This window comes from Rhipicephalus microplus, chromosome 4 (genome assembly GCF_043290135.1).
Source record: "Rhipicephalus microplus isolate Deutch F79 chromosome 4, USDA_Rmic, whole genome shotgun sequence".
NCBI classification, from domain to species: Eukaryota; Metazoa; Arthropoda; class Arachnida; order Ixodida; family Ixodidae; genus Rhipicephalus; species Rhipicephalus microplus.
In genome coordinates this window covers 227,222,523-227,249,097 of record NC_134703.1, presented here as the reverse complement: position 1 = coordinate 227,249,097, position 26,575 = coordinate 227,222,523, and the positions used below count along the sequence as shown (strand labels likewise).

At 47.9% G+C, this 26,575-nt stretch overlaps 1 protein-coding gene across 10 annotated transcripts in view; it reads right to left on the bottom strand.

Annotated features, from left to right (window-relative positions):
* Window positions 1–26,575, bottom strand: part of lili (LMBR1-like protein lilipod) — a 742,764-nt gene that overhangs the window by 697,762 nt on the left and 18,427 nt on the right. The window contains exon 1 of one of the 10 annotated variants that reach the window (XM_075894068.1): window positions 8,669–22,032. The exons of 8 other annotated variants lie outside the window; for them this stretch is intronic. The gene's annotated coding sequence lies outside the window, so the exon portion shown is untranslated. Of the gene's footprint in view, window positions 1–8,668; window positions 22,033–26,575 lie in introns of those variants that run through there. One more of the 10 variants, XM_075894076.1, reaches the window with a different exon arrangement.

The window sequence follows — 26,575 nt, the reverse complement described above, 5'->3', positions numbered from 1 at the left end:
TTCATTGGCTTGCAGTGGCTGGCTAACTTTCTGGCAATATGTATGGTAATATATCTGGCAAAAATGCAGTGGAGCGGTCGGTACCTTTGTAAAGCCCCGAATCATTGTCATCATAGGCAGGGACGTCTACATGCTGGTGCGATGCATGTTCAACTGTAGTGTCTTCTTGTTGTAAGACTTGGGTGGGCATCACGTAGCTGGGGCCATAACGATTTCAACCTGGTATCATTCGAGTAAAGTTGCGTCGCGTTTGCTTCATGTAGCATCACATTAGGTAACCCTTCATTTGATCGGAAAAATAACCATGTGGGCTGGGGTTTGTGCTGCAACGGTGAAAACAGGGAACAGGCTGTAGAAGAGGTCGTCTGTGTAAAAAAAGGCATAGAGCTATTGGACAGCACAGCAGCATTGGACATTCGTGGTAGTACCTTTCCCAGGCATCACATGACAATACCCGTGCCAGGATGGGGGATTTCTGTTGGATGAGGTGGTCGGACAAGGTGCTCAGGGCGGGCGGCCTCAAACCAGTCCTCTCCGAGGATTAAAGGCAAGGGATTTCTAGCCAGAACGAGAACGTTAAGTATTGCCAAAATAGGCCCCACAGTGATACAAGTACAAAATATACCAGCTGGCATGACGGTACCATCACCTACAACAGATATGGGAGGTTTGGTCCACGGTAGCAGGTTGGCAGATCCAATGACGTCTAGCAATAATATGGTGTGCTTTGAACCACTGTCTGGAAATTCATCTACAGTGCCGATAAGTGTAATGTCTGCTTGAAGCACAGCGCACTGTACAAGAGATCCTTCGAATGGTTCTGAAAGCTGGAGGCACGCCAGAGAGGGAAAGCTTGTTTGCTGGCTGGGTAGTGGGGCGCTGGTTCCGGAACGGGGGCACTTTGATGCAAGATGGCCCGGTTGGCAACAGTTGTAACATATGGCCTTGCTTATATCTTCCCCGGGGCGATAAGCAGGGGTGCGATTTCGTGAACTAATTGAAAGATAACGAGTGTCTTGTTGATCCAGGGGCAACGACGAAATTCGATGTGGTGCTGATAAAGCAGGCGGATGGACTTGTGAAGACGCTTTGTCATTCCTAGAACCAATTTGCAGCACCGGAAGGGAGGCACTCGTAACGTTGATGATCTGGCTGCAAAGGGCGGCTGACTTGGAAAAACAGAGGCATGCTCTTTAGTTCTGTGAAGTTGGGTGGCGATGGCAAGAAATGCGCTCACAGTTAGTGGTCGTTGTGCAGCGATAGTTGTTGCCAAGTGTGCGTCGCACACACCCAGTAAGGCATATTCAATGCGCTGAGGATCTGTTAGTCAGACTGGACATCTTGAAATCACGCGTAGTTTCGCCAAAGAGTAGTCCGCCAAAGAGTAGTCAACTAGGCTCTCACTGCATGACTGCACGCGTCTGGTCAATATGTGCTGCCACTACAAGAGCGTAAGGTTGTCCCCAAATTAGCTCTCAAAGGCAGTCTTGAAATTTTCCCACGTGTCGAAACAGTTTCCGGCCACGCTCTTTCAGTGTGCAGCCGGGCCACGGAGCTTGCCAAAGGCTACGGTGAGGAGAGTGGACGGTGTTCATGACGCCAATACTTCGGTACGCTCGAGCTATTCAATCACTGGTGTACTAAAATACTACCGTCACCATTAAAGGTTGGCAGTGAAGCCAAGAGGTGGGGCAACATAGTAACTTGGACTGGAACCATCGGCCATTGTGACAACGTCAAAAACTGTTTCAGTGAATCACTCAGCACTTTCGTACTTCAAAACGACTACTCAGCTGTCCAGTTCGACCCACCAGATGGTTGACGGTTGTGGGCTACGTCATGAAGCAAGCATTCAATCATTTCATCCTTCGAGCCAGCCGTCTCCAGATTACGGTGCGAAAGTTCATGGTGAATGAAGCCCGTTATGAACCCTTGAAGGTCTTCTACAGTGGCCTCATTCCAGTTTATAAGCGGCATTGCGGTCGATGGATGGGTGGGGAAGATCGAAGAAGGCTTAGGGCAGGCAAAGACAATGAAGCGGGCAGCCAGCAAAAGAACACCAACTCACACGAAATGGACGAGTGGCTCCGGTTTCTCCGCATGGTTCGTCGACGACTGCGCCAAATGTGAGGACTCAGCAATGTAGACAAGGCGGCGATAAGGCGAAAATGACTTTAATAAATAGGAGTTACGGCATTAATGCAGTCATGGAGCACGCGCCTGCCTAGGAACGACTTCGAAACTGCGTCCCAACTAGCTCAACATAAAGCACAGGGCTGCCAGATTACATGAGGTCTCACAGCGTCTTTTCTTCAATGACGCCCTCAATCCCCGAAAGTAGATACGCTGCCAGCTTTTTCTCACAAATGCAAATGCGTTTTTCTATTTGAACGACCCCGCTTAATGGTGAGCTTACTGTGAAAAATGCAATAAACTTTTTTCTGCCATCTCCAATCCTAATCGTGTACCACAAAAGTGGCAGCTCAACAAGCTCTCTGTCATTCAGGGTGAGCTCGTTTGTGCCGGCAGATTCGATGTCTGTAGTGGTCTCAGCGTTTTCTTTGTTGGAGTCACACTGCGTTCTGTTGCCATGTATAGCACCTTGATAAGTTGTATTCAGCAAGCTCTCTTTTCTTTTCCGCTTTTTTTTTTTTGCGGCGGTTTCGAGAGGTAGGCAGGCACGCTGGGAAAAATCTTCGGAAGAGCACCATCAATGAGGCTCTATTTTCCATATGGCGTTTTGACAACAGTTTCCATTAATGACATGCACCTAGTTCTTGTAGATATCTTGTTCGTGAAAATGGATGTCGCAAACTTTGGACTTCACCGAGAGTTCTTTGTCAGCGTGGAATGGCCCTGTTCCATGTGAAGTGAAGCATCTCGTTGCTGGGAGCGGTGAAGAAATGCCGGCCTGACTTCTTGATGTCCATCGGATAGCTGCTCGTGTGTTCAGGGATACAGCACGTTGGCATCATTCACTTTTTTACCACTGTCATCACTACACGGCTAGACCAAACAATGGTCACAAAACTGAGCAAAATATGCACAAACACATAACGCTCAACCGCGTGTGCAGCCGCCGACAGACTACGTAGTGCATTTCTGCTTCAACCATGCCGTGCTGGCCGAGCAAGATGGAACAGCAGCGCGGAGTTCAAAAACTGAACCTAGTCTAGTATCATTGGCATTCCCGGCCGGTACAAATCATCGAGGTTTCGCTGTATTATTAAATAATTAACAGTTACTGATGTTGGTGCCGCCCCTTTTGCGGGTAAACTACGGCGATAACAGCAATGCGAGCCCCACGAATGAACTGCTTTACAACATGATCAAACTATAGTGGATGTGGATGCGACCGTGTCCTTGGCCGCATCTAGATCGGTCGACGATAATAATGAGCTGTCGACGATAATAATGAGCTGGATTGGAGGGTTTACACTTACGGTCAATGATATCACGGAAATGGCCATTTATGTACAGCCTGGCGCAGTAGGTCAGATTGGCGCAGTATGGTGTAACTGGCCCAGCACTTCCCCTGCTATAGGCTTCTAACACATCGCACCATCTTTGAAGTGCAACAGCTGCATAAAAATGCGCACTCGGAAATTCAGCTGGCTGTCAACAACGCGGTCATAAAAGTGATGATGCAGACGACACTAGCACTGGCATGCCCACCTATTCCTACAACCCCCTGCAAAAGCACGTGACTTTCGCCAAACTGTTCGCTCTGCAGCTCACATTGCGAGGGCCTTTCCTTGGCTTTCCTTTCTCTATGCCACGAGTTCCCACTGTCGACATGTAGGCCATATTGATGTCACTCATGGCTTTGTATCTGGCAGCTGCTGCTTTCAGCTGCTTTGATTCGAAGAGCTAAAAAAAGGTAGCCTCCAAGGCATGCATTTTAAAACTGAAAACTTTAAAAATATGTCACGAGGTACCACATCATGTAGGCCATGCTTTTCAGGCTAGCATGCTTATTGCTTGCGACTGTGTGCTAACAAACAAGGTCGGGAATGTGAACATTGCTACGAGATTGCAGAGTCACTTCGTATTCTTATTTTGGTGTCCTCGACAATCGGTCTTTTTGTATAATACTATGCCCGCGCGTTAAGATTGGCAGATGGCAAATAAACATACCGGTGCACTTGCAAGTGCCGTGCAATCAACATAATTAGGGTGATGGAATTACGCCGCTTTTTTGTCACCTGCGTGCAAAAAGGGATTGAAACTTGTTAGAGCGCGGCCGAATATTGATCAATATTTGCTAGGTAAAATGCACTCTCTGGGCTTTGGCGTGGCGCAGCGTTCGATATATCGGATGCCTCATGGTGTGGGAGATCGACATACGGGTGCACCAGTCTTATACGAAGAAGAGACTCGGGACGAAGGCACACAGGATGAATACATCACAGCACTCACTCTACTAGAGAACAATTTCAAGGCTCTAAGCAATGAAGTCCTAAAGCGTTACAATTTCAAAATGCGCAAGCAAATACCGGGAGAATCAGTTACTGACTACGTTTCTGCTTTACTACCAAACTGTATGCCGCTCATGAAATGTCAGCATGTCTCAACAGAACAAGCTTAGGTGCAACATACTGCTGCAACGAAATCGAAAGCTTAGGTGCAACATACTACTGCAACGAAATCGAAAGTTGGGCTAGTTGGATACGCATGGTATAACTATCACTTAAAGCGCACGAATAAACAGAAAAGAAGAGAGGACAAGTGCTTAACTTGTAACTTGAATTGTAACTGCGCTGCAACAAACACAGTTACAATTCCAAACATTGATGAACCCTTTAGCCGTCCTTCGCCGCAGAAGAGAACTGTTCAAGTTGGTCAAGTCATCATTCCATTTCTCGTTGACACCGGTACGACCGTATCATTGCTTAACTAACAAAATTTAAAGAAGCACTTTTCGGGGACCAGGCTACTTGACTCATATGTTGTTCTTCAGGACTACTCGAAGAAATGCGTTCCCAACCTTGAATACTTCTCTGCAAACGTTCGGTACAATGATACCACTGCTACTGTCACATTCTACGTGATGAAAGAGGGCTCTCCACTTCTTGGGTTGGATGCCATTCGAAGCCTCCACATAATTATCGACAGTGCAACATTGTCCTGCTCACAAGTTTCAGGTTCAGAAACCTTAAGAATTCCTGCCAATACTCCTTTTGAATTTCATCACTTCTTCACCCAGGAACTCGGACTCGTGAAAGGCTACATGCACGAAGTGGAACGCCATCTAGGTCTGCAACCAGCCGCTGCCAAACTTCGCCGATTGCCATTCTTGCTCCGAGAACAAGTCTCTAATGAACTTTCTCATCTCTAAAAATCGGGCCTCGTCAAACGAGTTTCAGCCTCAGATTGAGTCTTCCCTGGTCGTGGTAAAGAAAAAGAATGGCTGGTCGTGGTGAATAAAAAGAATGTGGTGAAGAAAAAGAACAAAGCCCGCGCATTGGCGGCAGGCTAGCCTCAATTCCCACATCCCCCTCTCCAAAATTTGCCCCTATCCCGGTCTGCAAAGGCAGCGGGACGTCACCCACACAGTTAAAATGACACGGCTATGAGCAATAGCTAAACACATTCCAGCCTTATAACTGCTGCTAAAAAAAGCTGATGACAAAGGAGAAACATTATTAACAAAATAAACACATGACACCATAAGATGTATGCGAAAAGAAGCAAAGTAGTATTCGTGATGCTGAGGAGGAATAGCATCCACCGTGCGGAGCGGGGGCGGAAGAGCGTAATAATGTGTGCCAGATGTGATGCTAGTGTGCGAGTTGAGTCACGGAAGGCGCTCACTGGGGCTCATGGCTCACGACAACAAATGGACTGCGAGCCCGACGAATGCCACTTCGGTGGAAGTTCGGAGGTTCCAAAGTTTTCGATGGATGACGGGCGGGACCTCACTGGGAAACCGGGCCTCTCCAAGGATCAGGGAGGCTGACCCGAAATTGGCTGGGAGGCGCCCTGGCGTTGGCTGGCGGCATGTATGGCGGCTATGTCAACTGGCCTCGCACAGGAGCCATGGCGAAGGAGTAGCAAGGCTTCTCGGAAACGGCCCAGAGCAGGGCTTAGCCGAACTGTCTGACATCAGTAGATCAGTGCCCTGAGCACCTCTAGTGTCTACATTGATCGGATGAAACCCTACGCGCACTCTTCTTAGGTACGCAAGGACGCATCACGCACGTACATACACACATAAGCACGCACACACACACACCTCCGAAGTTTGTGCGCCAGTGAAGGCGCAAAGTATCATTCATCCCTCTCCACACGTTTAAACACCAATGTTCACAACTGCCTTTGCTGATAAACGAAATACAGCACAAAAAGTGTTGAGCAGAGCACTCATACAAGAACACTCATACAAGAAACACTGGCAGCAAACTGGGCTGGGTCAACTTTTTTATGAGAACAGGTCGTAAAGAAGCTAACCTATACTGATGCTAGACAGTAAACTGAGGGCCTTCGGTTACAGAAAAAGTTCACCATCCGCCGCGAAATCACAAAGGTGACCGCTTCCTCAAATTATACCAGTGCGGTGTCCAAATGCGGTCCATCGCCCTGGGTGTGTGTATGCCCTATTGCTAGTGCGAAGTGTTGTTGGGGGGTAGCGCGAGTTCGTCAGACCATGATACAAAGGCTTTCAAGTCTGTGATATGGGCACAGCTGAGTTTTCCCAAAAAGGGGATCTTTCAGCAAGTATGTGCCACGAATGCTCACTGACTATCGGTTTGCAAGACCGGGCGGCTTGTCAATCCTTGGTTCCACCATTTGTCAGACGTGGCAGGCACAGCAAGAGCAATAAATATCACGTGTCGTGCCGGGCCAGATCACAACGTTGCTCAGTTTGCGAAAACTTTGGAGCCACTCAGGTGACCAGCCATGAGTTCATCGTGAGAGGATCACAACAGTCTCAGACTTTTTGGGCACTGCCACCTTAATCGAATCCGCAGACTTTTCATCAGTGGCTATATAGTTCCGCAGGAGCCCATCATGGTCCAGCAAAATGAATCCGCCAGAGACTCAGTGACACACACTGTTTTCAGCGCCCTATTCGCCCACGCTGCAGAACAAGCAGCATAACAGCGCTCCGTCTTTTTGAGACAGTCGTTATCGGCGCTTGCTGCAGGGCAAGCAACGTATACGACGCTCCATACAGCCAGCGCTCTATCTCTCCGACACCTGAAATGCATCATTTTGCTGAGCTTTCAGTAGCTCATCGCGCAGTTGAAAGCGATTCCCATTCTCCAAAAGGGGGGGGGGGGGGGGGGGGGAGTCTGGCATTACACTTACTCACTCAGCATTGCAGCAACCGCAGATTGTGTCAGTGTCATGGGACCGCTCTTGGTATTGTTGCCCTCGGTAAGCTCCCCCCACTAGGCCACTTCGGGATGCGCCGCTTACCTGTATAGCAGGCAAAGTTCGTCCGCATGCGGACTTGCCCTTTTTGCCGAACGGCATGCTTCGCCGCTAACGCTTGTTTGTGCTAAGGCACCGCTAGCGGCTGTCCCACTGGGATCAAGGTTCCCAGCAGACAACAGGGGAATGAGATAGTGCGTCAGCGATCATGTCAGTCGCACCTACTTCACAGGAAGCCGTTGATGCTTTGCAGCACGGAGGAGCGAAGGTAGGTAAACAGTGTCCCAGCTCGGTCAGTGGCGCGGTTTGAAAAGGACCACCACCCAGCACGCCATTCCCTGAGCAAAAACAGGCTCCTTGCTTGCACGCATAGTTCGGGTAGGGCAGCGGGCCCATTCCAAAATGACGCGCCATCTCCAAAGGGAGTGAATAGGTGCCTCATGTATTCACCACAACTGAGGGTGATAAAATGTAAGGGTGCACAATGATACCCGTCAAAGGAGACCTCGTTGAGCAACGTGGCATCTGCGTCAAAAGGACAGCGGACAAAAATGCCACAAAGGGGACATGTTGCGACAAGTCCAAATTGCACAGGCGAACTGACTCGCTAAAAGCAGTCGAAAGAATTGAGCTTTTGACACCACCTTGGGCAGCAGTGTAGTGTACACGTACCCAAACGAGTACGGCCACTAGCGTGGGTTCGGTTTTAGTGAGCTGCAGGGCCGCATTAACCGTCACTTGGCGTGACCAGCGCCGCTGCACACGCATGTTTGGAAAGCCAACGCGCTGAGGGCCGGGTGGCAAGAACACAGTAGTGCTCCCAAAATAAGTCGCAAAACAAGTCGCAACATTTTGTTGCCGGCGGCGACACCAAAAACGCAGTATAGTGCCCGTTGTAAAAGGGGTTGCGAGAAAGCAAACGAGGTGTATCCAGGCCGCGGGAAAGAGGTACAACACAAAGGGTGCCACACGACACGTCTCCGTGGACAAAAGAGATTCACGCTGACACGCCAGTGAGGAAAACAGGCCTTCGCAACTATGCTGCACGCTCTCGTGATCAGCGACAAACGGCCCGATCGCACGAGCGAGGGCAAACTTTGCTCGGGTTGGCTTCGAGAGGTATGGGTCGGCATTGTAGGGCCACGCACGAAGACGCCGCACCACTCTCCAGCCTAGCGTTCAAACGGGGCAACAAAAGGTAAGCGTTTGCCGCGGGTGCAAGGTGCCATTGATGAGTCTGAGCGAGCTCCAAACAAAAAAGTCGACGGACAGAAGGTAAACGTGTGCTTACCCTTTGAAGTCCCGGAGAGGTCTCTGATTGACTCCTGATGCACGTGCACGAAATGTGCTGAGAGACTTGAGTGCAGCACCACGGTTGACACCCGGGTGAGAGGGGTCAAGGTCACTCTCGCTCCCCCAGAGCCGACGAACCGCGGAAGAGGGGAGAGTCAAGTTAGGACATGAGAACGGCAGAAATATGCGACAAAGCCCGCACAATGGCGGCGGGCTAGCCTCAATTCGCACGTTGCGTGATTTGCAGTGGCGACACAGTTATCATTGAAACATAGAGAGCGCAAAAGAAAATGGTTATCAGTACCGGTTTAGTGACTTATGCGTAAACAACTTCTGGAGTGGCCTCCCGCAGGGCATTCACGTATTCCACTCGCACATCTGGTTTCGCGCAACCTTAGTGCACGCTCCAGGATTTCAGCAGCCATTCCAAGCCTACCAGTAAAATTTGCCGTTATTGCATAAGAAGTGGAAGTTGGTCAGGTCGATGCCAATCTACCACAATGTCAATTGAGAGTGTTTGGGAAATTCAAGAATTTTCAAGAATGAGAAAAAGTTTCCAGACATTTAAGGGCCTTGAAAATGCATTTTCAAGGCAAAGGGTTTTTCAGGAGCTGTATGCACCTGCTAATTTTCTATCATTCCATGAAATTAATTTATGCACTGCCATATATGTGAAGTGGCAGTCAAAATCTTAAAACACCTCAGGCGAGCCTGGCATGCAGCACGGTGGCACCTTCTGATGGCAACTTGCAAAGCTCAAAAATGTACACTGCACACACGTGCTTTTTTCACCTCACAGCTTGCTTCAAGTGGACGCCTACCAGACCCGCCACAGTAAGCACTAGGTGCCACTTCTGCAGTGGCCATGGAAGCATGGAGAAATGTTATTGTAATAAAAACACGGAACTTGTATTGGCAACGCTCAATGCGCGCAACACTCCACAAATTGTTTAGAGAAGCTTTGCAATGCACAAAACTTGCCTCAGTTTTTCCCATGTCAACATATGTTGACAACGATATATACCATAGACATGCACCAACTCGCAAAAAGTTCTTAAATATGTGATAAAATTGTCCAAAGGTTCATTTCTGGGACTCGATTATGCATACCCCGATTTCTTGTAGCGCTCGAAGCAAGTATCGCATGCTCATTCTTAAGTGCAATTTAAAATAAGAAACTTGCATCTGGCTGTTTATAGTACAAAGCTACAAGAAAATACATAAGTATTATATAAAAGAGCGCTGACCAAAAATTTGCCATTTACCCCAGATCACCATAGAGTTCTCATCAAACAGAAATCTTTTCAATCAAGCTAATCGCATGGTGGTTCTGTATGACTACATAAGCGGTGCCTTATGAGAAAAGAGAAAAAGGCAGAGAGAAAGTGAGGCCAAGATAGAAGTCGGACAGCAGCAGCCCGAGAATGTGGGTGTCCATGCTGCTGAACCGACGAACGTGTTTTAAATCAGCTTTTTAAGTTACTTTCACGAGTCCTAAATTCATGCACATCACCTAATCTTGGTGCGTGCAGAAGAAATCACACATCACTTGAACAAAGTGATTGGCAGCAGTGTGATCAATAAAAAGCGTGCGGGAAACTGTTGTCACAGAACGAGCGCTAAAAATAGGCGCGCCGCAAATTCTTGCGGTAACGCGCGGAAGAAACGCCGCGAAGTCAAAAAAGAAAAAAAAGGGAAAGAAAAAGAAAACAAACGGCCAAGGCTCCCCGGGCGCGCGCTCTCCCCGCAGAAGCGTGGCTTCATCGACGAACCTCCTCACCCCACAACGGCGGCCGAGCAAGCCCGCGATTTTTCTAGAACGAAGGAGGCGTGGCCACGCCGAGATGAGTCATCCGACGCGGAGGGCAGTCGAACCGTCTCGCGCCTCTCCCCAGCCTTCGTTGCGCATCGCGCCGACGAAATGAGGAGAACTTTCTGGAAGGTGGCGCGGAAGGTATTTAATCGAGCCGCCGAGACGAGAAAGCAGGAGGAGACGGAAGTTAACGCCAGAGCGCGTAGGGATTCCGCCGTGTAGTCGGCGAAGGTTTTGGTCCGTAGGGACGAAGCCGGAGATGAAGAGGATTTCCACCTGAGGGGTGAAGGCTCGGGCTACAGGCAAGAGCGTGTGTTTACCGCTATTGAGCGAAGACCCGTGGCAACAGCTGCGGGTGTAAAGCCGACGTGTTCCGGCGAAGAAGTTGAAGTTTGAAGAGTGGCCAATTGAAGACGGGAGGTTTCCTGGAAGAGAAACTTCGAGGGCTGCGGAACGACAACAACGCTGGACTTTGAGTGAGTGATTCTCGGAAGAGTATCATCTCGACTTTGGTTCCAAGAACTTTGGACTGAATAGGTTTTCTATCTCTTTAGTCTTTAAGTGTCTTGGTTGTTCAATGCATGCGACTGCATTGTAGCTCGTATTGTTGTCCGAGTCCGTTGTTTCAAGTGTGGCTGATTGTATTGTGTAGTACGTTGATTGATTGGTTTGATTGGTGACATATTGTATGCAACTATTGTGGAGTGTGCATTTTTGTGTATTGTTTCTGATCTGCCATTATTGAGAATATAATTTTGTTTGTTTATCAACTCTCGGCTCTGACTTGTTCTTTGGGCCACAGCCGGCGTCTGCTGGCGCGCCAATAAGGACCACTCCTAAATTGTCCACGCTTTCGTGGTGCGGTTCGGAGGGCCGATACTTCGGCTCTTAGAATTAGCCCGGCGATCGCCTCCCTAATTAACGGGACAGGTGTGACAATTAATCTGGCGTCCGCGACAGGACTTTTTGGTGCACAGTGTGTCCAAAGTAGTGAGAAAGAGCCTCGAGTTGTTGATAGTGCTATCGGAACGATTTTGTGTGTTGTTCAGTGTTCTCGTTAACGAGTGCAGGGGAGTGTTCGGATAGACGGATCTAGGCAGATACTTTTTGCACGCGGCAAGGTTTTATTTGCGAGACACAATGGATCTCGAAAAGTTAGTTGCTCTTGGCGAGAAGATGGGTCTTTCTGGCGCCGAACTACGGAAGTGGGTAAGCCAGAAGGAGAAAGAGGCAGCGGAGAGAGCCAAGGAAGAAAAAGCCGCTGAGTTAGAACGAGAGAGGTTGGCAGCTGAGAGGGCCAAGGAAGAAAAAGCAGCTGAGTTGGAGAGAGAGAGGTTGGCAGCTGAGAGAGCCAAGGAAGAAAAAGCAGCTGAGTTGGAGAGAGAAAAGCTGGCAGCTGAAAGGGCGAGAGAAGAAAGAGAGGCAAAGGAGCGACAGCTGAAAGAAGAAAGAGAGGAAAGGGAACGGCAGCATCAGCACGAGATGGAACTCGAGCGGCTCCGTTTGCAACAGCGAAGCGAAACTCCCGTCCAAGCTAGAGTTGAAAGCAGCGAACGGGAAGATCACGGCTTCCGCTTGCACCCAAGCAAGTTGCTCGTGGCGTTCGATGAAAGGAAGGACGACCTAGACGCGTACCTCCACAGATTTGAGACGATTGCGAGGAGCCAGAATTGGCCGGAACATCAATGGGCAACTGCTTTGAGTACTTGCTTGAGTGGGGAAGCGCTCAGTGTGTACAGCAGGCTGACGCCGACCGATGCAGCCAACTATGCAAAGGTGAAAGCTGCTTTGTTGAAGCGATTTAGATTCACTGTGGAAGGATTCCGGGACAGATTTCGCACAGGAAAGCCAGCTGATGGTGAGACGGCTACGCAGTATGCCGCCCGACTTTGTCATTATTTCGACAGATGGATTGAACTTTCAGGGACAGTGCAGGAGTACGATGAACTTAGAGAGCTCCTAATTAGAGAACAATTTCTTACTAGTTGCCACCCAAGCCTGTCGCTGTATTTGAAAGAGAGGAAGGCTGAGTCACTTGAAGGAATGCTTGAATTGGCTGATCAATTCTTGGAAGCGCAAGGTGGAACTAATTTGGCCAAGGTCAAGAAGGATTGTCCCGATGATTCGAAGAAATTGGCTCCCGAAGAAAAGAAGCGTGCACCAGAGAGCATTCCGCGATGTTTTCTGTGCAACCGAGTGGGTCATCGCGCGAAAAACTGTCGAACGATCTTTACGAGCCCTACGGTTGTAAAATGTTTCAAGTGTGGTCAGACTGGGCACAAAGCAGATGCATGTCGGAACGGAGCGAGTCAAACTCACCAGGTATCCTGTGTGCAAGCGGCACCGAAATCTGATAATAATGCCGTCACTGATGGATTCGTAGAGTTGAAGAATGGGGAGAAAATTCCTATTGTGGGTGCTGTAATGTCAAAACAGCCAACCGGTGTTACGAAAGGAATGCCAACGCTGCCTGGAAAAGTTGCGGACAAAAAGGTTACAGTGTTAAGAGATACCGGTAGCTCCACGGTTATCGTGCGGAGAGATTTGGTACGGGAAAGTGAGTTAACAGGCAAAACGAAACCGGTTTGCTTAATTGACCGTACGGTTCGGATGCTTCCCGAAGCAGAAATTGAGGTTGAAACCCCGTACTTCAGCGGGAAGGTTACTGCTTTATGCATGACGACCCCCCTGTATGACCTTGTCATCGGAAACATCGACGGGGCGCGAGGGCCAAGTGATCCAGAATGTTTGGGAGAAGACCCGAAGATAGAGCCCTCGCCAACACAGGGTCCGCGAGATACAGTGGAGGAGCATCCCATGACGGATCCCACTAGAGCCCAAGGTGAAGCTGCGGCGCAAGAGACAGCGAAGGAGAAGACGATCGTGTCGAATAAGTTCACGGGCCGAGCAACCGGACTTACGTCGGCACGACCTCAACCGACCGACAGTGTAAAGGAGACGGAGTTGGCCAGCCGGGCAAAATGTAGAGGCATGATCAAGCGGGTAAATAAACAGACAGGACCCGTCGAATGTAATGACGCGTTAACGGTGTCGGAAGAGACAACGATGGCTGAGACGACGCCTCAGATATCGTCGTCGGAAAAGGCTCGCCGAAAAGGTACAAGGAAAAACAAGAAGAGATCGAGCGAGCACCGCAAGAAAGGGCGCAAGCGCCGCTCAAAGTACACAGTATAAGTGCTGAGGTCAAAGCAGAATGTGTTTGGCAGTGTTGAGTGCCCTATGTTGTGTTAATGTTGTGGTATCCTGTGTCACAAGTGTCGAAGTGTTGTGCTGTGATGTGATGTATAGTATTGTACCATTGTTGTAGTGAGAGAACTTTGTACATTTGTATATTGGGAATGTGTGGTGGAGTGTTGGACTCATGTGCTTGTGGTTGTGTTTTCACGTATTGTGTAATTGAATTACAATGTACAATTGTATTAAGTGATCTATTGTGAATGTGACGTGTCATGAGCGACGGACTATGTTACAGTCTGTGAGAGTGTGTGGTGACTGATCGCGCTCGTTTGTGTGGTTTTGAATATTATGAGATAATATTCTTAAAGTGGGGGGCAGTGTCACAGAACGAGCGCTAAAAATAGGCGCGCCGCAAATTCTTGCGGTAACGCGCGGAAGAAACGCCGCGAAGTCAAAAAAGAAAAAAAAGGAAAGAAAAAGAAAACAAACGGCCAAGGCTCCCCGGGCGCGCGCTCTCCCCGCAGAAGCGTGGCTTCATCGACGAACCTCCTCACCCCACAACGGCGGCCGAGCAAGCCCGCGATTTTTCTAGAACGAAGGAGGCGTGGCCACGCCGAGATGAGTCATCCGACGCGGAGGGCAGTCGAACCGTCTCGCGCCTCTCCCCAGCCTTCGTTGCGCATCGCGCCGACGAAATGAGGAGAACTTTCTGGAAGGTGGCGCGGAAGGTATTTAATCGAGCCGCCGAGACGAGAAAGCAGGAGGAGACGGAAGTTAACGCCAGAGCGCGTAGGGATTCCGCCGTGTAGTCGGCGAAGGTTTTGGTCCGTAGGGACGAAGCCGGAGATGAAGAGGATTTCCACCTGATGGGTGAAGGCTCGGGCTACAGGCAAGAGCGTGTGTTTACCGCTATCGAGCGAAGACCCGTGGCAACAGCTGCGGGTGTGAAGCCGACGTGTTCCGGCGAAGAAGTTGAAGTTTGAAGAGTGGCCAATTGAAGACGGGAGGTTTCCTGGAAGAGAAACTTCGAGGGCTGCGGAACGACAACAACGGTGGACTTTGAGTGAGTGATTCTCGGAAGAGTATCATCTCGACTTTGGTTCCAAGAACTTTGGACTGAATAGGTTTTCTATCTCTTTAGTCTTTAAGTGTCTTGGTTGTTCAATGCATGCGACTGCATTGTAGCTCGTATTGTTGTCCGAGTCCGTTGTTTCAAGTGTGGCTGATTGTATTGTGTAGTACGTTGATTGATTGGTTTGATTGGTGACATATTGTATGCAACTATTGTGGAGTGTGCATTTTTGTGTATTGTTTCTGATCTGCCATTATTGAGAATATAATTTTGTTTGTTTATCAACTCTCGGCTCTGACTTGTTCTTTGGGCCACAGCCGGCGTCTGCTGGCGCGCCAATAAGGACCACTCCTAAATTGTCCACGCTTTCGTGGTGCAGTTCGGAGGGCCGATACTTCGGCTCTTAGAATTAGCCCGGCGATCGCCTCCCTAATTAACAGGACAGGTGTGACAACTGTCAAAGGCAGATAGACTTCTGTGGATCTGTGGGATCAGTCGAAAGCATCTTCGTGGCTCTGGGAGACACAACTACCACAGTAACAGTGTGAAGATATGAACGACTTCAGGAAGCTTGAAGAAAGAGCAGCGAAAGGCAGTCCTCATGATCGATGATCGGCGAACCTCGCAACCTGGCTTCAGGAAACATGATCTTCGCAAGCTCGAGAGTGGACGATGTGGGGTCTCGAGTTGGCGAACGAGCGCCACGCTACGCTCTTAGAGTGAACGGACACAGCAGACGCGGTCGGTACAAACCAAATGACACACACACGTTTAACTAACTTTTGAACGACGATATTGTCTGCCGAATCGATACATCAATTGTAATTACCATGCTAGGACATTGTTACACAATAACACGACAAACAGACAACATCACAAGCACACTAATACACCCAAGGCGGCGTCGCCAACGCTTGACTTACCACGAGGGCCCCCGGCGCACAGGCCCGCGGTGCCACGCGCCGAGGACCAACGCTGAAGACAACCGTTCCGGGCAACCGCCATGCGCAGAAGAGACTCGCTCAACTCTCGCCTGCCACCAAGGCTTGCTTTCCGCCAGGGGTCACCACCAGAGCTACACCATGATGATGACGATGACAGTGGTGGCCAGCTCTCGCGAATACAACGCCACTTACCGCCCGGCGATTGTAACTCGAAATGCGGCTTTTGGGCAAGACACGTGCGTCACGCAGCAAAAACAACTTTACAGTGGGTGTCAGCACCCCCCCTTTGGGAAGAGCGAATTCCGAAGATCCGGGATCAGCAGAGAGCCTCTTTGTGGCTGCTGGAGCCACAACCCTAGCAACAGTAACACCCTCGCAGTGACAACGTGAAAGAGTGAGGGAGCTCACAAACCTTGAAACAAAGAAAAACAGAAGGCAGACCTGATAATCAGGAATCGACAGACTTGGCAACATGGCTCCAGGAGACACGACCATCGCAAGCTCGAGGATGGGTGAGTGCTTGAGCAATTACATTTTGCTGGCAAATAAAAACACAGTTCTATCGGGCAATAGGCTCCGAGTTTACCACCACTGGTGCATGGTTAATATTAAAGTAGTAGTCTGCTCTCGTAAAGGCATGGACATCAAAGTGTTGATGAAAGAAGAGCGGTTGCTGATGGGAGCAGAGCTCGGTATGAATATCAGTAATAGGTTGGGGAAACCCGAAATTTGTATTGCGGTGGACAACGTGGGTTTTGATGAGGACGAGCTCAGCAAAGCCTGGGAAAACATATGTCCTGAGAAGAAAGAGCATCCTAGAAAGAGATGCTCGAAAGGAGAGAAAAAAGGTAGGCAGAAATTGAGCTTGAGAAAATAAAGCTAGAGCAGGCAACATTACAGTGCAGAGTGATTGCGGTGACACCGCAAACAAAGTGTGAAAATGACGATTTCATTTCAGTCGTGCAAAACAGGTGATGACATCGGTCTCTACCCGATTAATTTTGAACGAATCTGTGAAAAACATTCATTTCACCCGGACAAGACATAGCCAGAACGGCTGCTTGCATTGTTACCAGGAAAGGGCTTGAGAGTCATGGCCAGACTGAGCGCAGCTATCTGTTTTTCACACTGAGTACACCTATCTGTTTTTCAGGTTTAATAGACCGGGTACTTGAAGGACAAGAAAAATTTGCTGTGTCATATCTGGATAACGTGGCCGTATTTTCTAATGATTGGGAGTCTCATTCGCATCATATTCGAATGATGCTTGAAAGGATTAAAGAGGCGGCCCTGACTATCAAAGCCGAGAAGTGTCAGTTCGACCAAGCCTGTGTCACGTATTTGGGACATGAGACAGGACTCAACGGGAACCTATGAAAGTCAAAGTGACAGCAATAGTCAAGTTCACAAGACCCGTAAGTGAAAAAGATGTGTGAGCTTTGCTGGGAATGGCCAGGTTTTATCAGCACTTTATTCGAAATTACTCTGAGCTTGCCCGCTTAGTAACCGACAGTCTCCGAAAGCATGAATCTGAAGTGGTCGCTTGGAGTGCTGAAAGAGAGGAAGTTTTCGGCTTGTCTTCACAGCCTATGCTTGTCGTGGCAGACTTTGGTAGAAAATTCATTCTGCAATGTGACGCTAGGAAACGAGGTCTAGGGGTCGTTCTTGCCCAATTAACGAAGGAGGTGAGGAACATCCCATGCTCTGTCTCAGTAGCAAGCTGAGTGCCCGAGAAAAAGCTTTCAGCACCTTCGAGAAAGAATGTTTGTGCTTTGTGTGGGCCATTCAAAAGCTAGGACGTTATGATCAAGACACAGAATTCACAGTCGAGACTGACCATTGTCCTGTTTCGTGGCTGAAGCTGTGGGAATTGAGGCTAGCCCGCTGCCTTAGCGCGGGCTTTGCCGCCTTTTCTGCCGTTCTCATGTCCTGACATGACTCCCCTCCGATGTCTGCCGCGCTGGGAGAGCAAGGAGTGACGTTTTAACCCCTCTCACCCGGTAGCGGATGTCGACTGTGGTGCCGCGCCAAGGCCTCCTGAGAGGTTTGCGTGCGTGCGTCGATGCGGGTCGGAGATTTTCCGGGACAGCTTATGGTGAGCCACGCATTCTCTTTTCCGTCCATCCACTCCCGTCGCTCGGGGCTCGTCGAACTTCGCTGATGGCGCCTCGTGCCCTAGCGAACACTCACCTTTTGTTGCCCCTTTGCGTGCGCTCGGTTGAAGGGCTGTACGGTGTCCTAGTGCGTGGCCAAGCTATGCCGACCTGTCTCCTTCCGAAGCCAGCGCAAGCGCCTTTGCCCTCGCTCGAGCAACCGGGCCTTGGTCCCGGTGTCTCCATGAATCACCTTTCGCACGGAGACGTGCTCGTGGCACCCTGTGTAGTACTTTTCGCCCGCGGCGTGGATAAGCCCATTTGCTTTCCCGCCGCGCCTTTGCAACGGGCTGTACTGCGCTTTGGTGTTGCCACAGAGAATAAAGTGTTGCGACCTTGAGCAGTATCGTGTTCTCGCCATGGCGACCGTTAATGCGTGCCCTGCAGCTCACTCAGACTGAACTTACGCTAGTGGCTGTACTCCTTCAGGGTACATGTCACTACAAAGCAAATGATGAGTAGAAAGGGGAGGCTGTTGAGAAAGAGCCTCATACTGCAGGAATACAACTTAGAGGTGAAGTATAGAAAAGAGAACCAGAATAGAAATGCTAGTAAATTGAATCGCGGATTTTAGGAGTTGAACATAGATTGCTGTTTTTTTTTTTAGAAGACCTGTTTGTATCGCCGACCAAGCCGGAAATAGTGGCTTGGTCGTTTCAAGAGCTGACCACAACTGTAGTGAAAACAGAGAGGGTAGCATTTCGTGAAGTCATGGGGGAAGTTATAGCGCCCCGTGAACGTGTCACTCAGGCACGCCGACCAGAGTTGGTGTGTGCGTCGTGTGTCCTAAGGCCTAGGTCACAGGTGACACAAATGCTATGGCCACAATCAGCTGAGTGTCTCAGTTTTCATGCCGAGGTGGAGCCCCCGAGCTTCGGGCAACCGGACAGTTGGCCGCCCTAAGGTCAGATCTTCCAGTGAAAGAGCAGTTTGTTGTGTTCTGTTCCCCTAGTCAAAACGGAGAGGGCGAGCTCATGCCACAATGGCGGGCGCCACAGAGGACGAGGTTCTGGTGCCAGGGGACAATATGACTCGCCGATCGACGAAATGCGGCAGTTCTTGGTATTGCTGAGAAACCACGCGAAAAGCAACTGGACTGGTCGTCTCTGCCTCGGCGCAGTGCGGGTGCTTCAGCACAATGGCAGAGTGGTCTAGATGGATGACCAAGAAGTTGCTCTGACGCATTGGACATTCCTGCGTGCAGGCTACAACTTTTCTTGTGAATCCGCTGGGGAGAAAGAAAGGGGGAGAGAAAAAGCGGGGGCATGGCAGAAGACTGGCAGCAGCAGCCTGACCTGAGAAAGTGGGCGTCCGCACTGCTGGACTGATGGACGTTTTTTTAAATCAGTTTTCCTAAGTTACTACCTCGAAGTCATGAATTCACACACATCACCCAATCTTGGCCTGCGTAGAAGAACTGACACGTTACCTCAACAGGACGATTTCTCGGCCAAACTTATCACGCTCTGTCATAACAACAGGCCTGTGAGAAGCGTGGGAGACATTTTATGGCAGGAATTTTTAAACGAAGAACATACGCATTCAGAAAAATAATTTTATTGAACAAAGAAAAACTAAAGCACAGATGCTTCCCTGAAATGCTTCCCTGACACAAAAGAGGCAGAACGTTAAAACTAAGTTTAGCAAGCAATTTCAAAGAATGCCATTGCCAATTCTTTCACCGTACAGTAGAAGTCAATGCAAAAGAAAAAAACATATAGCCTGGCCAAAGAGAGCGGTTGATGCTACAATTTTCATGTGTCGTGTTTTTTTCCGTGAACAGAGTGATAAATACGTCAATACTGACTTGTAGCCGGTGAATGGACATTGGGGCCAGAGCATCAAATCACTCCTCAACCGTATGGTTTTTCGTGGAGTGTTTTTGTGCAATAGTACGAAAAGTACCAGTACGTGCCGTAATCAAAAATATTCAGCCCTTGCACTATCGTATTCGAACTCACCCGACAGTGACTTATGCGTCCTGATAGGCGTAAAGTCTTTCTTATCCTCTCTTGTAGCCCGATCTCACGATCTACAAGCTGATTAACAGTTCTTTGCTCGTATATGTGGTGTCAGTGTAGTATTGCACTGTTTTAAAAGCTTAGTATTCGTGCAACCGCAACATAGTCCTTGACGTAATTTCACATTGAAAAGAAGACACCACAGTAGTGTATACACGACCGTGCTTGTAAAGTTTATAATTGCAGTGAGCATACAATTAACACGCAACGAGCGCACATGGCACAATACATACACAAAAAGTCTGATAATAAAAAAGAGAGCTTATTACCCTTCCCTATAAACGACACAACTTCTTACAACGTGATACGGTATCTACGACACCAAAAAACAAAAGTTTGCACATGTTCTCAATTGACACAATGAATAAGAAGCAACGGAGCGTACAGCCGAGAGTTCGGCATGCAAATACCATGCATTAGTGAACAGCGATGAAGTGAACGTACATGAAAAAAAGATACCAGGTACTTTAAGCAGTGCACGCAGTTCGCACAGAGTATAAACAACAGCTGGGCATTGCATAGCTCTGTTAGAGAACACGCAAAAGAAGCAGCATTCACGAATCCAGGGGTGGAAGCAGACTTCAGTCTTTTGGAGCAGCTTTGGGAGCAGGAATAATGGTAGAAGCCGGATTTTGAGGCACTAAATAAGTGTGCTCTAGGCACCAGACAGGCAGGTAAAACACTGTTTTAGGCTTTTAATATCATATAGGCACAATAAATTTCCACAAAAATTGAAATATTAAAAAAAAAGTCAGAGACATATCTACGACAAGAATAAAAAAAATGATATTGTTTACGATAGCACAAAGACACCAACAGTTGAACATAGGCCTGCATTTCCCGCTTGATTTGCAGATTACGGTGTCTCATTTTACTCTCTAGCATTGCAAGTCTAGTATCTACCGTCCAATTAACGCTCTCTTTGGTCTTTTTTGTTTCGTCGAGGCTGGGAGGGGCAGCACAGGAGCAAATAACCAGGCCACCGAAAACCCAAAAAAGAGGCATGCAAGGTCTAATCGCATACGATCAATTTCTCCTTTGTCGGTGAACACCTTAGGGGGCATCTCACTATGTTCGGGCATTTCCAACTGAAAAGTGTAATGGATGCACTGGGCCCCCAGGCTCATGCCTGTTAAAATTTGCGACACTACATGTCGCCGAAAAAAATTGGCAGATCCCACGTACATTGAGAATCGATGATATGCAAAGCTCGAATGAGAAATGGCACTTTAAAATCAGCACAACGTTACGAGGTGAAGGTAAATGATGCCGCACCTGACTTCCGTGCCATGATTATCATGTTTGGATGTGCCGTTTACCTTCGTCGTCTATTCACGTCCCGTGATACCAAATTTAGTATTTGTGGAGCTAGCGAAACAGCCTCGAGCACGCTATGAGCCTGGTATGTTATCACGTTCTTACATGACACGCGTGTCAGAATCATCATGTTTGCACCAGTCATATATTTCGTCGTTCATTGACGTCACGTAACACCAAATTTGGTACATGTGGAGCTAGCAAAACTACCGCGAGCGCATCATGAAGGGCCCAATATACTCCGATGTAGCATTGACGCGCGCACACAGCGATGCTAAGTTAGCAAAACGCGAGCACTTTATAGTCTAACGCCAGGCACAACCAGAGTGCATCGGCGCGGCCCGACGGCAACCGGCGCGAAATGCGACATGCTGCATTTCACACCAATGGGTTACCCAGAAAATACTGCGTCTCCCTCTTTGCGTGACGGAGGAACACCGGATGCGCTGAAACGCGCATGCATCAAAGTAACGCAGTGCGGAGCGCGCCTGTGAGTATATGGCAGGACCGATGACTGGCGTGGCAATGCTGGGGTAACGCGACGAAATGAACGACGGTGAGCACACGACCCGCGTCACCTCGAAATGTATTGGCGCCTTGACTGTGGCATGTAGTCACGTTCTCACATGACACCAATTTCATGATTATCATGTTTGCACCATGATTATCATGTTTGCACCAGTGATACCATGGATGACCTTTGTCATCCACTGGCCTCGCATAATACCAAATTTGGCATATGTGAAGCTAGCGAAACGGCTGCAAGCGCATTATGAGCATGGCATGTAGTAATGTTCTTATAATAGGATGGAAAGGTGGGCTAGTTTATAATTCATAATGGTTCAGTGAACTGGGAGAGCGGGGGTAAACACAGACACAAAGCAAAGAAGAGGCACACAGCACGAGCGCTCGTGCTGTGTGCCTCTTTTTTGCTTTGTGTCTGTGTTTACCCCCGCGCTCCCAGTTTGCTGAACCATCAGTAATGTTCTTACATGACACGCATGTCATAATTATCATGTTTGGATGTATCATTTACGTATGACGTCCATTCGCGCCGCGTAATATTGAGTTTGGTAGATATGAAGCTAGCAAAACGGCCGCCAGTGTATCATGAGCATGACACATAGTCATGTTGTTACATGACCCCTATCTCATAATTATGATGATTGCACCAGTCACATACCTTTGTCATCCATTCAGGCACCGTAATACCAAATTTGGTGTATGTGACGCCAGCAAAACGGCCGCGAGCGCATCGAGAGCGTAGCATGAAGTCATGTTGTTACATGACACGCATGTAATGATTTTCATGTTAGGGTCTGTCACTTGTGTTCGCCATGCAATCATGTCATAATAAAGAGTGCTTACCAGCGCAAACGACAGAGCAGGAGGGGACAGGAAAAGAAACGAGACAGAGCGCTGAACTGCCAACAATTTATTTCTTGCGAAGGTCTTTACTTTTATACAGTTACCAGTCACAATAGTCATGTGCGAAACACAATGACAATGCATAAGTACATCACACCACGCACAATCTTAAGAAAGTGGCACAGCGAGTTAATGAGAAGGTGGTCTCTACGGCACCTCAAAAATTGAGTCGCCTATGCAAGCTGTCCGTTCCTCCGTCCAGACCCTATCTCGGTTGCACTACAAAACATGCAAATAAATTTAGAGATTCCATATCTAATGTGGTGTATCAGCTGCTGTTATCGTGTAGAAGGTATTACGTCGGTCAAACAGGTCGTTGTATAAATTAGAGGCTGAGGGAACATATCTACAATGTATATCCCTATAAACAAGGATGGCTGTCCGTTCACTGCAGCACGTGTGGCTGCCAGCTAATATTTTCAGTGTACTATTGTTGCTAGATGCAAGGATCACACCACACGCGATCATAGAGGCAGAAAAGATTCGCTCATTGAAAGATGCTTGTATTAGCACCCATTCTGTCGGGCTCACTGATAAGGAAAAGTTGTGCCTTTGCTTGTCGGTGTGATGTACTTATGCATTGTCATTGTGTTTCCCGCATGACTATTACGACTGGTAACTGTATAAAAGCGAAGACCTTCGCAAGAAATAAATTGTTGGCAGTTCAGTGCTCTGTCTCTTCTCTTCTGTCCCCTCCTGCCCTGTCGTTTGCGCTGGTAAGCACTCTTCAACATGTTATACCAACACGCCCAATCCAACTGTCTCTTGAATCATATCATACCATACCAGTTTTGCAACATGCCATGTGAACAAAACCACTGCAAGAGCTGCAGGACCATGAAATGTAAATCATGAAATTCATTATGTACATATCATTATTCTCATGTTATGACTAATCAAATATCTTCTTCATACAGTCAGGTTATGTCATAACACGTTTGGTGACACCATTATCGAAACGACCAGGAGAGCTAAAAGTCGTCGGCGAGCAGGTGGACGAATGGACGGACGGACAGATAGATATTAGATAGATACGCTCAAAGTCACCGAAGTTGCCTAAGAAATGCTTCGCATTTAAAAACACTAAATTTCTACCGAAAGCCACTTGCCGTTCTCGCGAGCGCGTGCCCCAAAATGGAGGGAGTGATGGTCCTGCTTTTATGTCGCTCCTTTATGTTTACATTGGTACTCTGACGTCGCTTGCCAAACACTGAACATGAAAAATAAAAAAACTGAGAAATTGATAAATGTGCCAGAGGAGTTGTGCACCAAATCCCGCTCACGTGTGGTCATTTGTACGTGGGACAAACAGGGCACTGCATTGATGAACGAGTTGGTTTATTTATTTATCATTGTACCCACAGCACCCAAGGGCATTACAGTGGGGGGGAAAAGAATACAAAATTTCAACATTGAATACACATACTCACACTTCTACAACACAATAATAACACAATTCATTGTCTACTATACATAGCGGCACATGGGAGTAGGCAATACAAAGCAGCTTCGCAGTACTGTTTCGTCCCTACACATCCTCGCAAGTACACTACTCTAGATGCTGAAGTAATCTTAAAAATACTGAAATGCTAGCTATATCTAGAAAAATCAACGAATTATCCCCGTCTCGTGAATACATCCTGCATTTCAAACGGTACTTCATTAAGAGCATTGCACGTGACATTATTCTAGTTGGCATGTGTAATTTGTGTCTTCTGTTGTATAGCACGAATGAGGAGTACTTTTGTTTGGGCTAGCTGTTTCATATCATTTTGAAAGGGAAGCACAAAGACAAAGAGAAAAGAAAGACAGCACTCTTTGTCTCCATGTTTTTCTTTTCCCTGTGTCATTGCGCTGCCCTTTGAAAATGAGTATAAATAACTAAAGCTGAGAAAAATAACAAAACACGTAAACGGAATGTCAGCTTGTTATTATACTTATTTTTGTTATCAATGCTATTCAGTTATCGGCCCTCGTTTCGCGTATGCCTCGGTGGACCAGTGGCTATGGTGCTGTTCCGCAATGGCAGTGCAGCTTAAAGAAAGATGGTCAAATTTCCGGACACCTCCGCTGCGACATCCCTCATAATCATACCGTTGGTTTTTCACAGAAAACCACACATACTACTACTACTACTGCTACTGCTACTGCTACTACTACTACTACTACTACTACTACTACTACTACTACTACTACCCCATTTCGCTCGTCGTTCCTCCATCATGCCTTCGCCAACCTTTCAAACGCTTAGCGTGTGTTTGGTGCGTCGTCTCTGAAAGCAGTTTTAGCAGAGCAACGTCGTGTACAGTGGTCACGATACATGATCCATGCCAGCCTCTGCAAAAATACATGCACCAACTGATCCATCCCACAGAAACGGGTAACACACAACAAAGAACACCAAAATGACACAACATCAATGACGTGCGTGCTTGAGTAGACGGCAGCACGTCAAGCGCACATAACCTTGCTTACGCATGATCTTGTTGCGCATGCATTTTGTGATACTATAGCACCAATACCGAAACAGCTGTTATTTTTTTAGTAATGGCTTAGGACAAACCTTTCAGCCCTGCTCCGTATTTTTTCATGTTTGTCACTTAAAGACATATGCTAAGAGATTTTATATAGCACAAGCGTATTCAAGCATAGGGTGAATGTATGCTAAATACACCACTGATTGTAAACATGCTGGCGCCTGTCTGAGGTTTCGCTGTATAAAGTATAACGATTTGGAGGCCTTCACAACCACTGAATCAAAATGAGAATTCCATGAGTGGCCCTCCATGGTTTTTCATTGGTTTTCCACCTACCCATGGCTTGACAGAAAAACCTGCTGTTTTTTTTTGGCACCCCAACACCCAGGTTTTCAGGGCGGTTCTTCAGCTCCTTCAGGACACTGGACAGCTGTCTGTAGAAAATGGTCGCGGCGCCCTCGGCCATAGACGCCACTCTCATTTCCTTGTCCCATCATTAATTGTCTCTCATTCGCCTGCAGACGCTGAGACGTGCTTCCACTTAGGACTTTTGCACTCCTCATGTTCCTCCTCCAATCACTCGCAGCATGTCAGCTCTTTGGCAAATAGCAGCCATTTCACTGTGGTTAGCAGTTGTTTTGTGGAAGTTGCTAAGACTAGATGACTTCGTTAAACCTTATAGTGTTTGGAAATATCAATGTTACCACTTTACATGAATAATGGTTTTAAATAGTGCTCAGAACAAAATTTGGACTTCAACAGCGCTCGTATAGATGCTGATTTGAAAAATTGGCATTGATAGGCACTTATAGGCATTTAGGCACAAACACCGAAAATGGGCATTTATAGAACTCTGCATCGGGTGAGGATGTCCGATCTGGCAACCAACACATTCCTCCTCTCTGGCATGCGACCAACGGCTTGGAGTGTGCGTGTTGATGCTGGTATGCGTTGTGTTACCGAGCAATTTGCCGTGTATTAAGCCAACCTACAAATATTGTTTTTCTTCATTGCTATGACAGCCAAGAATTGGTCATCAAGAAACCACTGCACTGTTTTTGGGTGCAGTGACAACTACAGAAAAAGGAAAATGCTGTCTGAAGAAAGATGCCATGTGCATCACCAGACACAGAAATTTTGTGGCTGTGGACTCAAGTTGCATTCTTTTCCTGTTGACAAGGAGCAGCAGTTTCTATGGCTTGGAAATTTAAACAGGAAAAACTTTGTACCTTCCGCGGGTACTTGGGTATGATCAGAGCCCTTCTTCTCAGGTGAAATAACCACAACGATTTCGACACCGATGCTCAACCTCGGCTATGAACAGATGGTACGCAGCCTATACAGCTATTCCAACGATGACAATATTTCCCCGATAAATAGCCCCACGTAACATTTCCCTCTATCGCAAGTCAAAGTACCATGGCGCCAAGAGTTCCTCAAGTATTGCGATTAAAAAAAAAGGAGATAAAAAGGGGACGCGCA